Below are 18,418 nucleotides of genomic sequence, written 5' to 3'. Positions count from 1 at the left end.
CTCAGTGATGAGTCCTTTGTTGACCTGTTGCTAGGCTACCTCTGTGACAAAGAGCCAGAGCTCCTGTTGCCAAGGCAGCATGAAGTGCTAATGTTCCCAACCTGCTGAGCGAAGTGGTTCCTCTTGGCTGTCCAGCTGGCCTGTTGCTGACACTCCCCAGCTTTATGGATATTTTCAGGGGCTCAGGGGCTCTGTAGGTCGTGCTAACAGACTGAGACCAAAAGGTAAGAGAGAAAATATCCAAAGCTAGGAGTGTCTGATGTTTGCTCCTTTCATTTCCATTTTTTTCCTTTTAATCTAAAAAACCTTGCCATTTGTAGACAAGGTTTGCACTTTCATCTAGTTTTATTCCAGGCAGTCCAGTTTTCAGTTGCTTTGTCTCCTGCCTGGCACCAGAAACTTTTATGTCCAGTATTTTCTTGTAAATTCCCAGCCTCCCTCCACCGTGTCACTCCGAACATCTGGTCACTCTGAACATCTATGTCCTGTGGATGGGGAAGTAAAATCAGATCATCTGTGTCCAAACCAAAAATCTCAAATAACTTAATGGAAGTAAGCCTTCTGTTTCCCAGGAAAAGAAAAAAACCAGGATAAGTTGTATGGCTGGTCAAAGTGAGAAGGCGGTATGTTTCATCATGATATGCAAAGGGAAAAGTACAAGGGCAAGCTATTTTCTCTACCTATTAGCCAGTTAAGGGTTTAATAACAAATTTATCTGTAGAAGAAAAGCATGATTGGGACCAGGTTTCCTTCTAGCTCCATCTCAGAAAAATTTTCCATAGACTAATGATCTATTCCCTTTTAATGAACTCTTCATTGTGGTTTCTAGGTAACCGGGTTCAAAACAAGTGTGGAAAGAAACTTCTTTATTGATGCTATTTTCTGGAGTCATGACAGAGGAAAGCTGGCTGGGCCAGGTTTCTTCACATGCTCAATATACCTGAATATTAGTTCTGTGTTGCAATAAGCAAAAGCCCAAGGTCCAAAGTTCAAACTATCTCCATGTATGAGGAGCTCCATCTTGAGTCCTGTTTTTTTTCAAATGTACAATATGTGCTCTCAAGTATCTCTCAAGCTTCTCTATTCATGTTTCAACTGGCTAACATTACATGGAGTTCATTTCAACTATTACCTAAAGAGTTTGCATGCTGAAATACGGTAATATTCCCTTCCCCAACACCCAAACAGGCAAACCGCATTGGATAAAGTAAGACCCTGTAAAATAAAACTTTCTTCTCTGAACTTTTATTAAATCCTGGCAGGTAGATTAAAAGTAAACTATCATTAGTATCCAGTTACTGTTCGCACTTCCGTCACACTCGTCATATCTAATTTTGATTCTGTAGAAATGAGAGTCAGCCTGTGCCTCCCCTAGCTTCATTTCTGACCAGAATGGTGAATTCCAGCCATTTTTATCATTGGGTACAGTGATCTAGTTGAGGGAGAAAAACTGGGAGAACCCACGTTCCATCTGAAATCGGTCTAGAGTGACCCCAGTATCTTTGCAAGAAGATATGGCCCATAAAAACAATACTTTTCTCAAGTTCTCAAACAGTAAGGTTTATCCTAGTACACTAGCACCAAATTTCCCCTTTCCCAAACGACAGTGTATCTAATGGGCCCTGTCTTTCATCCCATGATGGAAATGGAGACAATTCATTGGTGACTTTGTATTAATCATCTATGCAGTGCTTTGCAGTGGAATCAAGTGGTCTAAAGCTTGTCATTCAGGAGATGGTAGTGCAGGTCAAATGAAATCCCAAGGCGAATCATAAGGAACAACTGCAGGTTTGTCCAATTTTTCTAACCAGTTTTCTTCTGAAATACCTGAAGAATGGATAGGGATGTGTGTGGTTTGGGGTGCATTGGCAGAGGGGGGTGGGTCGGGGCTGAGACAATCCTCACTGCAAAGCTGCAAGGTAGTCCACGTGATCAGCTGTGAGGTTACAGACCCAGCAAATCTGGGTGAGTGAGAAGAATCTTTAAAAACAATTCAGTTCCCTTCCAGAAGAAGGTGAAGACTTCACAGGAAACAGCAAAGGAGGCATCAATTCAGATGCTTTTACTGTGTAAACTACTTTCCAAATGCAGATCTTTAGAAGCTTAGTTACCTGCTTCTTGCCACCAGGGTGCTTTTTTATCAATGACTGAAAGAATTAATGTGGTTTACGCATGGAGTAGTTCAGTTTGGTGGTAGGATTCGGTACTATAATAATTTTGGTACTTTTTTAAGTGCTTACTATGTGCCAAGCACTGTACTAAGAACTGGAGTATATAGAAGATAATCGAGATGGACACAGTCCCTGTCCCACATGTGGCTCACAGTCTAGGTAGGAGGGAGTAGTGCAGCGGCATGGCCTAGCGGAAAATGCTGGCCTGGAAGTCAGAGGACGTGGGGTCTAATCTTGGCTCTGCCAGTATCTGCTGTTTGACCTTGGGCAAGTCACTTAACTTCTCTCTGCCTCAGTTACCCCATCTGTAAAATGGGGATTAAAGCTTACTTCCTCCTACTTAGATTGTGAGCCCCATGTAGATCGAGAACTATATCCAACCTGATTAACTTGTATCTACTGCTTAGAACAGTGCTTGGCACATAGTAAGCACTTAAGCAGTACCATAATAATAGCAGACATTGAATCCCCATTTTACGAATGAGGAAACTGAGGAACAGAAGTTGAGTGACTTGTTCAAGGTCACCCAGCAGGTAAATGGCAGAACGGGGATTAGAACTCAGACCCTCTGACTCCCGGGCCCATGCTCTTTCTACCAGGTCACGCTGATCAGGATGTCTCAGGATGTCTCAGCTCATTTTGTGCCTGGAACATGACCCATGCTTCTGTTGTACGTTTCCAAGTGCTTAGTACAGTGTATTCAGCTAATTTAAGTTGCAAGATTGTACTTTCTACATTTGGTATCTGTAGATAATGGGGAAATAGGACAATTTTGGATAAACAATTCCACACACAAACTCTTCAAAATATATAGTAGGTACACACACACACACACACACACACACACACACACACACACACACACTCTCTCTCACACTCCATATGGCTTCTAAGTAGTTCTACTAATTAGTGTACAAAGCTCCCTCAGTACACTGTCCTTGTTAGTGTTCCTTTTTGGCTCCCCCACCATGCTTGGACTCTACTTGGTTACTATTGCTCCCAAGTTCCTAGGCAGCTGTTAGGATGATGTAAGTAGGTTCTGAATTCCCTGCTGTGGTTACTAGGGGATAAGTCCTGTCCCTAGAGAGTTAAGGCTCTGATGTTCCCTTCTCCTTGTGTCTTACCATATCTCTCCATTCGACAGCCTTCCTACTATGGCTTCTCTTTCTCCTCATAGCTTGCTATCCCTGTTTTTTGTTCCCTGCCAGGGTTAGGTCACTTCTGTCACTCTCCCTTAGTTTCAGAGAAGCAGCGTGGTTCAGTGGAAAAGAGCTCTGGCTTTGGAGTCAGAGGTCATGGGTTCAAATCCCGGCTCCGCCAATTGTCAGCTGTGTGACTTTGGACAAGTCACTTAACTTCTCTGTGCCTCAGTTACCTCATCTGTAAAATGGGGATTAAGACTGTGAGCTCCCCGTGGGACAACCTGATCATCTTGTAACCTCCCCAGTGCTTAGGACAGTGCTTTGCACATAGTAAGTGCTTAATAAATGCTATTATTATTATTATTATCATTTTCCGGTGACCAACGACATGGGGTATGAGATGTCTGAACAGGGTTAGGGGTGCTATCTGTGATGACTGAACTGAATATGTCTGTGGACCCTGAACTTGTAATTTATTTATTTATGTTAATGTCTGTCTCCCCCTCTAGACTGTAAGCTCATTGTGGGCTGGGAATATGTCTGCTTATTGTTGCATTGTACTTTCCCAAGCACTTAGTATAGTGCTCCACACACAATAAGCATTCAATAAATGTGATTAAATGAATGAACTTCCTGTATCATTGTTGAGTATGACATTCCTTCCTCTGAAGTAATAAATAGGGATTTAGCTCTGGAATCTATCTCAGTTACAGCAGAAATGATGTTTAGAGTTGATGCAAACAATTGTGGAGAGACTGATGATGGAGTCTCCCATTGGTAAGGATGGATGAGCCAACAGGACCGAGAATCTGCATAAAGAAATTGATCACAGTGACTGAGAAGGAAGTGGTAGAGGTGGTCAATTTGGGTTTGACCACATAGGGTTTTAAGTTTATGAAAGGAACAGATGCTGTGAGACCAGAAGGAAAGACTTTCACTAGTTGTTTGAAGACTTGCATTTCAAAGCTTTGTTAAAATCACAACTCCTCCAAGAGACCTTCCTTGATTTCCCCCTTCTTCCTCTCCCTTCTGCATCACCTGTGCACTTGGATGTTGAGTGCTTGATATTCATCCCATACTCATTTATTCATTCAATCGTATTTATTGAGCGCTTACTGTGTGCAGAGTACTGTAACCCCGGAGCACTTGGATCTGTACCCTTTAAGCATGTGATATCCACTCCACCCTCAGCCCTGCAGTACTTATGTACACAACTTTGTACCCTGTCATTTCTCCTATCTGTAATTTATTTTAATGTCTGTTTTCCCCTCTAGGCTGTAAGCTCCTTGTGGGCAGGGACCGTACTTAATAATAATAATAATGATGGTATTTAAGTGCTTACTATGTGCAAAGCACTGTTCTAAGCGTTGGGGAGGTTACAAGGTGATCAGGTTGTCCCACAGGGGGCTCACAGTTTTAATCCCCATTTTACAGATGAGGTCACTGAGGCATAGAGAAGTTAAATGACTTGTCCAAAGTCACACAGCTGACAGTTGGCGGAGCCGGGATTTGAACCCATGACCTCTGACTCCAAAACCTGTTCTCTTTCCACTGAGCCATGCTGCTTCATACTTGCCAACTCTATTGTATTGTACTCTGTCAAGTGCTTCATACAGTGCTCTGCACACAGTAAGCACTCAATAAATATCATTGATCGATAAACTGAATGACCATGCAGTCTCTCTGGGGATTAAGTCACCTAGACAAAAGTCCAGTGATTGTCACTCTACTTGATGTGGGAGGCCACAGAGAGTGTTAACTAAATCAAGTCCTCATATGCTCTCACTATGCTTTGGTGATTTCATGATTTGTTACTTCCCTTCTGTCAGTGGGCTTTCTCCCAGTTTTCTTCCCTTAAACCTCCATTCTAAGACTTGGAAGCTGGTTTTCATTTATTTGTTTGTACCATCTTGTTTCCTGTCTTCTAATTCTTCAAATACCAGGACTTCACTTAATTCCACTAGTCTATGGAAAAAAAGAGTACCTAGGACAGACATTGTGGAACCAGGGAAGAAATATGCTCTTAACCAACACACATCTAAGACAGGGAAAATCGCTGGGCTCTTTTCAGGGTGGATGTGGTACAATATTAAAAATAAAATGCCCCAAGTTCCCAACTTTAAGATGAGTGGAAAGGCCAATTTTAAAGGAGTCATTTGCAAAGTAAGTCATTATCAATCACAGATAAATCCATTTTAGTTGAGAAGTCGTGGAACAGGATCATTCTGTAGAATGTTTTCCTTGAATATGGAACATCTGACACTTATCAGTAAATTAAATGCAAATATTCAGTCAGAAGTCCACAATGGAAACTTTATCTGGAAACTCCCTATCACCTTGTAATTGCAATTGATGGTTTAAAATAAATCAACTAGCAACTGAATCTTTGAAGGAAAATTTACTCTTGTCAGGGTAAATGTGAAGTAGCATGGCTTAGTGGAAAGAACACAGGACTGGGAGTCAGAGGACCTGGGTTCTAATTCCAGATCCACAACTTACTTACTGTGTGACCTTGAGCAAATCACTTAACTTCTCTGTGCCTCAGTTCCCTCATCTGCACAATGGGGATTCGAACCTCCTACTTAGAATGTGACCTCCATGTGGGACCTGAATATCTTGTATCTACCCTAGCACTTAATAGAGTGCTTGGCACATAGTAAGTACTTAAATATTATTATTAATGATAATAATTATTATGTCTGGATCTTCGAATGTTGACTGAAATTTCATGGGCTTCATGTATCATTCTGAGGCACATTTCCTCAGGAAATGTCAAGATGGTGGAGATGTTAGGAGTAAGGCAAACATGAAACAGTGTGGTTCAGTGGAAAGAGCATGGGCTTGGGAGTCAGAGGTCATGGATTCTAATCCCGGCTCCACCACTTATCAGCTGTGTGACTTTGGGCAAGTCACTTAACTTCTCTGTACCTCAGTTCCCTCATCTGGAAAATGGGGATTAAGACTGTGAGCCCCATGTGGGACAACCTGATTACCTTGTATCCCCCCCAGTGCTTAGAACAGTGCTTGGCACATAGTAAGTGCTTAACAAATACCAAAATTATTATTATTGTTATTATTTTGAATTTCTTCAATGAAAATCAGCCTCAAGCAGGATTTCATGATACCTAACCCCAGTGAGAAATAGGAGCTTTCCTATTGCCCTGTTCACAGTTAGCATCTTTCATTCATTCGATCGTATTTATTGAGCGCTTACTGTGTGCAGAGCACTGTACTAATGCTTGGGAAGTACAAGTTGGCAACATATACAAAAGGTCCCTATCCAACAACGGGCTCACAGTCTAGAAGGGGGAGACAGACAACAAAACAAAACATGTACAAATTGGGTAAATAACCTATCAAGGGTCAATCATCTTTTGGGTCTACCTACCCAAATTACTCAGATAATTTATGCCTAAAATGTAATTTGGGTTGCAATGATCTGGATGTTTTGGGGCAGGCTTTTTGGCTTGAAATAATTCTGTCAAAGGGTTTTCAGCCCTCATGGACCAAGACGCTATAATGTGCAGCGACCCATTCAGCGACCTGGGCTCTCAATTTATCTATGATATCATCTAATTTACACTAATATATATAAATCATATACTGTATTCTGATTCTGTCTCAAATGACTAATTGGGTGTGTGATAAGGTGCCCGGAAACCAGACTGTCAGGGAGGACCAATTTACAATTCTGTTTTTCTCCTTTCATCCAATCAATCAATGGTATTTATTGAGCACTTACTCTGTGCAGAGCACTGAAGTAATCACTTGGGAGAGTATAATACAACAGAGTTGGTAGGCATGTTCCCTTTCTACAATGAGCTTACAGTCTAGAGGGTTAGACAGACATTAATATAAATAAATGAATTATGGATGCATACATAAGATAAGTGTTCCGGGGTTGAGTATGGGGTGAATATCAAATATTTAACGTCCAAGTGCATAGGTGATGCAGAACGGAGAAGAAGTAGGGTTGTTGTGAAGTTAGATTCAACAGGACTTGGTGACAGAGTGAATATATGGGTTAAAGGAGAGAGATGAGTTGAGAATCATGCCAATGTCCTGGGCCTGTGAAACAGGGAGGGTGGTGGTGCAGTCTACAGTGATGGGAAAGTTACGGGAGGGAAGGGTCCCAGTGGGAAAATGAGGAGTTCAGTTTTGGACATGTTAAATTTGAGGTGTCTGATGGACATCCAAGTAGAGATGTCCTGAAGGCAGGAGGAAATGCAAGACTGCAGAGAAGGAGAGAGGTCAGGACAGGAGTGGTAGATTTGGGGATCATCTGTGTAGAGATGGTAGGTAGACATGGGAGTGTATGAGTTCTCCAAGGGAGCTTTTTTAGGAAGCATATGTTGAACAGCAGACACAAATGATTGGTATGAATTTCTCTAATCATAAGGTCTATTCAGCACACTGCCCTGGGCTTGGTCCCTGTTACTTCTGTAAGCCATGGAAGGCTCTATTCTGAAAGCCAGAATTATTCTCCAAATGATCCTTGACAAGTCTCACTTAAGCTTATTAGGGAACCCACTCGATGTGATCTGATTTGTGGTGGTTTTGTGTTCAGGGGCTAATGTCAGTCTCGAGAGCTGGTGCCAGGAAAGCCTACAGTCCAGGGTGGGAGGCTGGGAGCTCTTCCCAAAACCTCCAGATTCTTCCTGGGCAGTGCCAAAATCCAGGGCTATGTCACCTCCAAGCCTCAGTGCTCACCTAGTTACTCCTCCCAGCTGGAAGATGGCTATACTATATACTATACTATATAGATAGCTATACTAGTCTCACTGCAGGGTCTGTGTTAGTTTTTCTGCCTCCAACTTTCCCCCCATGCTAGCCCAGCATGCAATAATTGACAAGAAGGACTGGGAATCCCAGGACCTGGGTTCTAATCCCAGACGTGGGTTCTAATTCCGACCTCTTGCCTGCTGTATGACCTTGGGTAAGCTACTTAACTTCTCTGTGCTTGTTTCCTCATCTGTAAAATAGGGATTAAGTAACTGTTCTCCCTCTAACTTAGACTGTGAGCCCCATGCGTTTCAGGGACTGTGCGACCTGATTATCTTGTACTTACCCCAGTGCTTAGGATAGTGCTTGGCACATTGTAAGTGTTTAACAAATACCCTAAAATTATATTATTATTATTATTATCTTTCTCAAGCCTGAGGAAGATAATAACAATACATTACACCCTCAAATTTAAACCCTTATCCTTGAACTCCAAGTCCTTCAACAAATGGCTCTCCAGCCCCTTTCCAACTCAATCCCCGATTCATGGTCTCTGCTCTACCATCTTTCACACATGACTCTCCTGCCTTTTGAGACATTGCACAAACTCTCCCGTCTTCCCGAACTGCTCATCCCATTCCACTTCACATCATTCTCCCCCTTCAAACCTCTGCTAAAATTCCATCTCACCATTAAACTAGCTAGCTTTGGTCAGGCTTTCCACTTTCCACTCCCGCTATCCTGCTATTCCAACACTTAAAACTGAAAACTGCATGCGTGTGTGTGTGTGTATACATGCATTTGAGCCCAACTTTGCATCCTGATTAGGGGTAGAACAAGCTATAGAGATGCCTGAGGAGATATTTATCTAGGAAGACGTAGAGAGGTATGAGAAAATAAGGATTTATTTTAGGGAAAAGGCTTTAAACGATGTTAGTCTTTGGTACCAGTGGAAACAGCAAAAGAGTCCCGAGGAGCATGCCAGAGCAAGAGCTGCATCCATAACTACTGTTAACATTAATATTTATAATATTTATTAATATTAGTATTTATTAAGGTCACATATCCAAGAGGCCTTCACTGATTAACCCTTTTTTCCCCCCACTCCATATCCCTTTTGTGCCATTTGTGCACTTGGATCTGTACCCTTTGGGCAATAGGTATTCACTCCACCCTCAACCCCACAATACTTCATGTACATATCCATAATTTATTTATTTATTTATTTATTTCTATTAATGTCTGTCTCCTCCTCTAGACTGTGGGCAGGGAAAGGGTCTACCAACTCTGTTATATTATACTCTCCCAAGCAATTAGTACAGTGCTCTGCACACAGTAAGCGCTCAAGAAATACCATTGATTGATTACCTTCTCCCCACTCTTTGCTAACTTACTGGGTCACCCCCACTTCAGAGATTCTTTGGGTTTGACCTCTTTCCAAGCAGCACACTCATGGAAACATAGGCAGTAAAAGGAGGGGCTGATGTTCACACGAAGCTGTCAAGTGGAGCCATTTAAACATCTCTGATCTTGTGCTTCCCCTGCTCAATCAGGGATGACAAAGTAGGGGATGTGGCAAAATCTAGAGACTGGTGTCCCCTGGGCTGGTCATGACCTCACCTATAGAACAACTCCTTCCCTCCTTGGAACAGGCCTTCCAGGCAAGGAGCCAGGACAACTCAATCTTGCCAAGGGTGACTGTGTTGGTCATCCTGTTCCACTAGCTTTAATGGGGATCGTTCTGGCCCCACGTCTCGACGTCCTCAGCCACTTTGCCAGTGGATGGTTTGGAAATTGGGGCTGACAGTGGGGAATTGTCTTGGGGGAATATGTGGCAGAGAGAGGAATGGGAGTCAGTGAGAGCCGGAGACCCCCTCATCATGGACGAGATCTGACTGGAGGAACTCTAATTTTTGCTGATTCAAGACAGAAATACACTAATGTCTTTTTGAAATGTCATTTATCACAGTACACGAACACAACTCCTAAGAACTAAATTCATATGGGATTTTTTATCGGAGACAGAAGAAGCCTGTTGAATTATTCCTATATGCTTTCAGTTCTTAATAGATTTATAGGGACTTTCCAGCAAAACGGTCAGCTTGGCAGGAAGGGTTGTAGACAAAATACTGCAATCCCCACAAGGAAGCATAATTCTGGTATGAAGTATTTCCAGCCGAAATCTTGGAAATCCAACAATAGGCCATATTGTTAATAGCTTGTTCATAGCTTATTTTATTGACTGATTCATTTTTTAGACTAATTACTTGAGTCACCCAGCATTCTTCATGTGGAGAATCAGTTACAGCTTAATGTTAATTCTTGTTCCATTCGATGGAAGAGAAGGCTGATATGTGACATATGGACTGGTAACTGGATCACGTGGGAAGACCTTCCTAAAGGTTTGCAAGGCCATTCAGAGCATTTTTCATTACCTATTTCCACTTCTGGTTGGCTTCTTGAAACTCCATGTCCCTCTAATTAGATACCCCATTTCCTACAACCTAAAATGGTATCCTAAGGCCTTTTTAACTTGGCTTCATTTGGTTCCTTGTCCCCCCCCCCCCCACCGCCTCCCCCCCCCCCCGGGAGCCTGCTCTGATGAGGGACTACTCTGTCTCTCCATTTGCTTCAGGCAACCTTCTTTTCTATGATATCTTCCTCATCCCAGACACCCCACACTACCTGACAGTCTTCATCTCTGGTTCCCAATGAATCTGCATCATGTATTTTGAGGATCATTGTGGACAGGGATCACGTCTACCAACTGTTGTATTATACTGTCCCAAGTGCTTACTACAGTGCTCTGCACACAGGAAGTGTTCAATAAAACCACTGATGATGATCCTCTATCTCCCCCATACAGAAATGCTCACTTGGGGACAGAATCTTCAGTTGGACTTAGCACAGGTCACAGAGAGACCACAAAGATTCTGGGAATTTCACAAGTTAATTCCTTCTCACATTTGGGCTGTCCCCCCATATTTGGCAGGAGGATTAAGGCAATGGATCCTTGGTTCTTCTGCCTCCTCCTGCTGTGATGGCCAGTCGAAGGACAATTAATCCTGTCTTGGGAGGCAGATTCCTCAACACAACATCCCACAGAAACAGCAGCAAGATACCCACCCTAGGTCCTGGATTGGCTTAGCTCATTCATTCATTCATTCATTCAATCGTATTTATTGAGCACTTACTGTGTGCAGAGCAGTGTATTAAGCACTTGGGAGAGTACAATACAACAGTAAACAGACACATTCTCTGCCCACAATGAGTTTACAGTCTAGAGCTATTTGAGGAGCAATCCCAGGGGGAAAAGAAGAACCAAATCCCACTGAGGTAATGTTATGTTCAAACACAACAATAGACAGAGCTGCCCACAGGCCATTAAAGGTTTCTCAAAGGGAAACGAAGGCCCTCGGAGAGCAGGAAGGGCAGATAAAGGGCATATTCAGTTCATCTTTGGAATAGTAGCTTGTTCAGTATATGATTATTTTCAATGCCAGAGCTTGCCCCAGGTATGTGTTTCTTTCACAGGCCTCTGGTGGGTTGTTTAACAAAAATGGAACATCTTGGATTCTTGTTTGACATCATTATAGGTCTCTAATGTCACTGCACTGGATTTCTGTGGAATCAATCAATCAATCAATCAATTGTATTTATTGAGCGCTTACTGTGTGCAGAGCACTGTACTAAGCGCTTGGGAAGTACAAGTTGGCAACATACAGAGACAGTCCCTACCCAACAGTGGGCTCACAGTCTAGAAGGGGGAGACACAGAACAAAACCAAACATATTAACAAAATAAAATAAATAGAATAGATATGTACAAGTAAAATAAATAAATGAATAGAGTAATAAATATGTACAAACATATATACATATATACGGGTGCTGTGGGGAAGGGAAGGAGGTAAGACGGTGGGGATGGAGAGTGGGACGAGGGGGAGAGGAAGGAGGGGGCTCAGTCTGGGAAGGCCTACTGGAGGAGGTGAGCTCTCAGTAGGGCCTTGAAGGGAGGAAGAGAGCTAGCTTGGCGGATGTTGGGAGGGAGAGCATTCCAGGCCAGGGGGATGATGTGGACCAGGGGTCGATGACGGGACAGGCGAGAACGAGGCACGGTGAGGAGATTAACGGCAGAGGAGCGGAGGGTGCGGGCTGGGCTGTAGAAGGAGAGAAGGGAGGTGAGGTAGGAGGGGGCAAGGTGATGGAGAGCCTTGAAGCCGAGGGTGAGGAGTTTCTGCCTGATGCGCAGATTGATTGGTAGCCACTGGAGATTTTTGAGGAGGGGAGTAACATGCCCAAAGCGTTTCTGGACAAGGACAATCTGGGCAGCAGCATGAAGTATGGATTGAAGTAGGGAGAGACACGAGGATGGGAGATCAGAGAGGAGGCTGATGCAGTAGTCCAGATGGGATAGGATGAGAGCTTGAACGAGCAGGGTAGCGGTTTGGATGGAGAGGAAAGGGCGGATCTTGGCAATGTTGTGGAGCTGAGACCGGCAGGTTTTGGTGACAGCTTGGATGTGAGGGGTGAATGAGAGAGCGGAGTCGAGGATGACACCAAGGTTGCGGGCTTGTGAGACGGGAAGGATGGTAGTGCCGTCAACAGTGATGGGAAAGTCAGGGAGAGGGCAGGGTTTGGGAGGGAAGACAAGGAGTTCAGTCTTGGACATGTTGAATTTTACGTGGTGTGCAGACATCCAGATGGAGATGTCCTGAAGGCAGGAGGAGATGCGAGCCTGGAAGGAGGGGGAGAGAGCAGGGGCAGAGATGTAGATCTGGGTGTCATCAGCGTAGTGAGCCGGGGGACCGCCCCCGGCCCCGCACCCCACACCTCGTGGAGAGGGCATGAGGGGGAGGAGGGGGAAACGGGGGGCCCCTGTGGAAGCATGCTCCATCGGGCTAGACAGCAATATTGCAATTATGCATCTATATCTGTATGCAATTTATAAGAGTTGGGTATTATGTATTTGGGGGGGCAATATAGTATAAAAAATTACAGGCTTCTATAACTTTCTCTTTTACAGGATGAGGCTATAAACCATAATGACATGACATGTCTTTTCAGAAGATGATGTTACTAGAACTCTAATGAACATACTTCTCTCCCCACGTGTGTCATGGGTTTCCCAAAACTCGTGGATTAAGTTCACATAACATTTGTCTAGATTGAATGGAAATAAGTGAAAGAACTTGAAGCTTAGAGCATGAGGTTGTATTTAGTATTTTTTCACCCATCCCAGCTGTCTCCTGCTCCTTGTCCGCCAACTCCCTCCCATCCCTGAGCACGCACAGATTGCCGCCTCCTTGTCACAGTCTGGCCCCTCCCCTGTCTGGAGGAGGAAGGAATGGCTAAACTGTGTGTGTAGGGTGGGGGTTTTGGTTAGGTTTTGATGCAGGCTCTAAGCCCTTGTTCGGGCTTGATCCCTATAACCATGCTTTTATGTCCCGGAATTGAAGGACACATATTTGAAATCCCCTTGTCCTGCTTAGAGTTAGGGAGAAACCCAGAAATTAGTCCTTTTCTATGAGATCCTGGGCTGCAGGATCTTGTCTTATTTTATGCCGTCGAGTCATCTCTGACCCTTAGCGACTCCATGGACACACCTCTCTCCCAGAACACCCCACCTCCATCTGCATTCGTTCTGGTAGTGGTCCATAGAGTTTTCTTGGTAAAACTATGGAAATGGTGTACCATTGCCTTCTTCTACACAGTAAACTTGGGTTTCCACCCTCGATTCTCTCCCATGCTGCTGCTGCCCAGCACAGGTGAGTTTTGACTTGGAGCAGATTGCCTTCTACTCGCTAGCCACTGCCCAAGCTAGGAATGGACTGGGTATGCCTCTGCTTGACTCTCCCTCCCATAGCCAAGACTGGTAGAGTACTGGAAACTCTCCAGATGTGATTCTGAGGTGGTGGGGTTGCAGAATAGGATATTTAATTTTCCCTGACTGGACATCCTGAAATGTCATCTTTTTTTTTTTTGGCCTAGGAGGCCATTTTTTCATTTGGGATTGTGAATTTCCTGGTTTCAGGCCCCAAAATGTATTTGTCAGAAAGATTTCACTAACAACATCCAACTCATAATAAATAATAATGATTGTGGTATTTGTTAAGCACTCATTATGTCAAGCACTGTACTAAGTGCTGGGTTGGATACAAGCAAATCAGGTTGGACACAGTCCCTGTCCCACCCAGTCACGATCCCCATTTTACAGATGAGGTAACTGAGACGTGAAGAGAGAAGTGAAGTGACTTGTCCAAGGTCACATAGCAGACATGCAGCAGCACCAGGATTAGAACCCATGACCTTCTGACTCCCAGGCCCATGCTCTATCCACTACACCATGGCTGCTTCTTTACACTAAACCAAGCCTCACCCCTTCTCTGAGGTCTTCACAGCAAAATCTAACCCAGACACCACCAATAAGGACATAAGGACAACCCTTGACTAAATACCTCTCTGCCTTCCTTCCTATTTAGATAAACTACTGGCTGGGCAAAGACCAAAAGACCATACCTAAATCACTGTTCACCCAGAATACAGTACTTATGGTGAATTCTTCATTCCACTCTTAGTAAGAGGAGATTTAGCTACTGAATCTATCTCCTGTCACACTTTATTTTTCTCCTTCATACAGAAGCATCTTTTAGTACTACTATTCGGACTGGATGCTCATATGTGTATTTCAACTGGGTTTATTTATTTTTTATGATATTTGTTAAGCGCTTACTCTGTGCCCAGCACTGAACTAAGGGCTGGGATAGATGCAAACTAATCAGGTTGAACACATTCCCTGTCCCACATAGGGGTCACAGTCTTTATTTCCATTTTACAGATGAGATAACTGAGGCAAAGAGAAGTGAAGTGACTTACCCAAGGTCACAGAGCAGACAAGTGGCAGAGCCAGAATTAGGACACAGGTCCTTCTGACTCCCAGGCCCATGCTCTATCCACCAGGCCATGCTGCTTCTCTTTGTGCTTGGTTGTGGGGTAGACTGGTTTCTTAAATTTTTTGAGTTCAGATTCAATGTTCTCCAGCATTATTGAATTTTAAATAAGCTGACTCTACTTCATTTTTATTAAATGTTTATCATGTTGTTTTTTTACAGAACAGTGCTTTGCACATAGTAAGCGCTTAACAAATGCCATCATTATTATATATTGCTCCAGGAATTAAACAGATCTTCCCTTTTTTGTAGCAACTGGATTTCATTCTTTTCCAAGGAATGTATAGAGAGTGTTTCTAAGTATTCCCAGAAATTCAGAGCTGACTTAAGGGCTAAAGTCTTCCCTGCCTATTCCATAGTATAGACTGCATATGAACAAGTCAGGAATACTGCAGAGATCATTTCATGCATAACTGTGTGTGTGTGTGTGTGTGTGTGTGTGCGCGTGTATGCACATGTACTGCTGCACTGGAGAGGAGTGGTTGGAAGGAGGGCAATAACAGGTTTTGGCAGTCATGGCTTCCACCTAATTTGGCAGTTCCTACATAAGTCAAGGGGAAAGTGATTCAGGCAACTGGGGTTCTATTCCCAGCTCTTTTGCTCTCCTGTGTGACTTCAGGCATGCCACTTCACCTCTCTGTGCATCATTTTCTTTTCTAAAACATAAGGAGAACAACAAATGCTACTCATAGAGATACTGTGAAATTCAAACTAAATGAGAAGCAGCATGGCATAAGATCCTAATTCTGACTCCGCAACTTGTCTGCTGTGTGAGTTTGGGCAAGTCACTTCACTTCTCTGGGCCTCAGTTACCTCATCTGTAAAATGGGGATTGAGACTGTGAGTCCCATGTGGGACAGGGACTGTGTCCAACCCAATGTACTTGTATTCACCCCAGCGCTTTGTACAGTGCCTGACACATAGTAAGTGCTTAACAAATACCATAATTATTAACAAATACCATAATTATTATTATCATCATTTTAAAATTGTATTTATTAAGCGCTTACTATGTGTCAGACTCTGTACTAAGCACTAAGCTAATCAGGTTGGATACGGTCCATGTCCTGCATGGGGCTCACAGTCTTAATTTCCACTTTACAGATGAGGTAACTGAGGCACAGAGAAGTCAAATGACTCGCCCAAAGTCACACAGCAGACAAGTGGTGGAGCCGGAATTAGGACGCAGGTCTTCTGACTCCCAGACCCATGCTCTATCAACCAGACTGTGCTGTTTCTCACTTTTTAGATGTGAAAGTATTTTAAAAAAATTAAAGCTCTCTAAAAATTCAAATTATCATTATCATTGCCTTGAGAGCAGCCAGCACACGGTCTTTGGAAGGCTGATCAGGCAGTTTAAGTGTTCTGAGCTATCAAACCTTGAAGTATATGACACTGAAGAAGACCTTATGCAAAATGAATTGTTTTCAGAGAGCAATTGATATGGATGTTTATGAATTCTGAAATTTCTGTTTACCTGCCCACACCCTCTCTTGTGGAAATGATCGCACTACTCTAAATATTATTTGAGGAAAGCAAGTGGAGAGAGATAATTTTGGTTTGATATGAGCCAGTGTTTCCTTTTGCAAACATATTGCGAAGAAATACTCTTGTCAAACATGAAGCGGGTAAAAGCTTTTGAATTGTTCTACTCTCCCAAGCACTTAGTGCAGTGCTCTGCACTTAATAAAATCTCAATACATACCACTGATTGATTGATTATCTTAAATTGGCCATATTGGGAAGCAGTGTGGCCTGGGAGCCAGAGGACCTGGGTTCTAATTTTGGCTCTGCCCTTTGTCTGCTGTGTACAGACCTCATCTGTAAAAAGAGGATTAAATCCTCTTCCCTCCTATTTAGACTGTGAGCCTAGACAGTGTGACAAGGATTGTGTCCAATCTTGTATCTACCCAAGGACTTAGTATGATGCTTGGCACCCAGAAGCACTTGACAAGTACTATTAAAAAAAAAATCCTGGATCCCAAACCCTAAGCAAAGTTTCCAGCCCTACTCCATGAGATATACCTGGAATCTGCATGTATGACTCAGATCACTCTGCTCACAGTCCTATCCCTGCCATCTTCCCACTGTCCATCAGAAGAGTCATCCCCTCTTATCCCTAGGGGAGAGAGGAAGAGACTGAAGTCCCAGCATGTGCCTCTTCTGCCTTTTTCTATGGTATTTGTTAAGCGCTTACTTTGTTCCAGGCACTGTACTAAATGTTAGGGTAGATAAAAGCTGATCAAGCTGCACACAGTTCATGTCCCATCTGGGGCTCACAGTCTTAATCCCCATTTTACAGATGAGGTAACTGAGGCACAGAAAAGTGTAAGTGACTTGCCCAAGGTCACACAGCAGACAAGTGGCAGAGTTGGGATCAATCCATTTACTCATAGGATCGGGTGGTTGATAGAAAGAACCCTGGGAGTTAGTGGGGATTTTACCTATCTCAGGAATACCACTAGGGTAGGGGTTAGGATCATCATCCCTAAACATGCACACACAGACACACACCCTTCCCTTCCCTTGTCGAGTCCTTTCCCTTCCCTTATGCTGTTGAGTCATTTCCTACCCATAGCAACTCCATGGACACATCTCTCTCAGAATGCCTTACCTCCATCTGCAATCGTTCTGGTAGTGTATCTATAGAGCTTTCTTGGTAAAAAATGAGAAGTGGTTTACCCTTTCCTTCTTCCATGCAGTATACTTGAGTCTCCGCCCTCAACTCTCTCCCATGCCGCTGCTATACAGCACAGGTGAGTTTTGACTTGTAGCAGATTGCCTTCCACTCACTAGCCACTGCCTAAGCCAGGAATGGAATGGGTATGCCTCTGCTTGACTCTCCCTCCCATAGCTGAGACTGCTAGAGTAGTGGAAACTCTCCAGGTGCAATCCTGAGAGGGGACACCCTCCCCACTCTCCTTTAAATTCTTCCCTGAACATGTGCGCGAACCCCCCCGCCCCACCCCCATGGCACTCTCCCTCAAACTCTTCCCCATTTCACACTCACCCCTCTCCTTTTACATTCACAGTCTCCCTATTACTTTTCTTCCTCTTCCTCCCCCTCTTCAGAACCCAGGGATTCCCCTTCCCCTTCTACTTCCTGCACAAACACATCTCCCTAGCACCATGAGTCCTTCCTACAAAACAACAACTGTTAGCATGCTGAATGAATTTTAAATAGAGGAATGACAAGTATTATTAGCACATTAATTTGGTAACAAATACAACCGAATTCCAATCCAAAACGCCTATCCCTAGCTCTAACACTTTCCCCCTTTTCCCAGGACACTTTCTTCTTTCCTGTAGACCTCCTGGGGTGGCACTCTTCCTGCTGGTTTTTTTTTTCAATCGTATTTATTGAGCGCTTACTGTGTGCAGAGCACTGTACTAAGCACTTGGGAAGTACAAGTTGGCAACATATAGAGACGGTC

The 18,418-nt window shown here is 43.6% G+C and overlaps 2 non-coding genes across 2 annotated transcripts; both read right to left on the bottom strand.

Annotated features, from left to right (window-relative positions):
* Nucleotides 1-13,812: 13,812 nt before the first annotated feature.
* On the bottom strand, nt 13,813-13,948 carry LOC119948496. Its single transcript, XR_005456888.1, has one exon. It is a non-coding gene; the product is annotated as a small nucleolar RNA SNORA7 (small nucleolar RNA).
* A 3,802-nt stretch (nt 13,949-17,750) lies between these two features.
* Nucleotides 17,751-17,888, bottom strand: LOC119948259. Its single transcript, XR_005456667.1, has one exon. It is a non-coding gene; the product is annotated as a small nucleolar RNA SNORA7 (small nucleolar RNA).
* Nucleotides 17,889-18,418: the final 530 nt, after the last annotated feature.

This window comes from Tachyglossus aculeatus, chromosome X4 (genome assembly GCF_015852505.1).
Source record: "Tachyglossus aculeatus isolate mTacAcu1 chromosome X4, mTacAcu1.pri, whole genome shotgun sequence".
Lineage (NCBI taxonomy): Eukaryota > Metazoa > Chordata > Mammalia > Monotremata > Tachyglossidae > Tachyglossus > Tachyglossus aculeatus.
The sequence above is the reverse complement of the archived record's forward strand: the minus strand, read 5'-3'. Positions and strand labels throughout refer to the sequence as shown.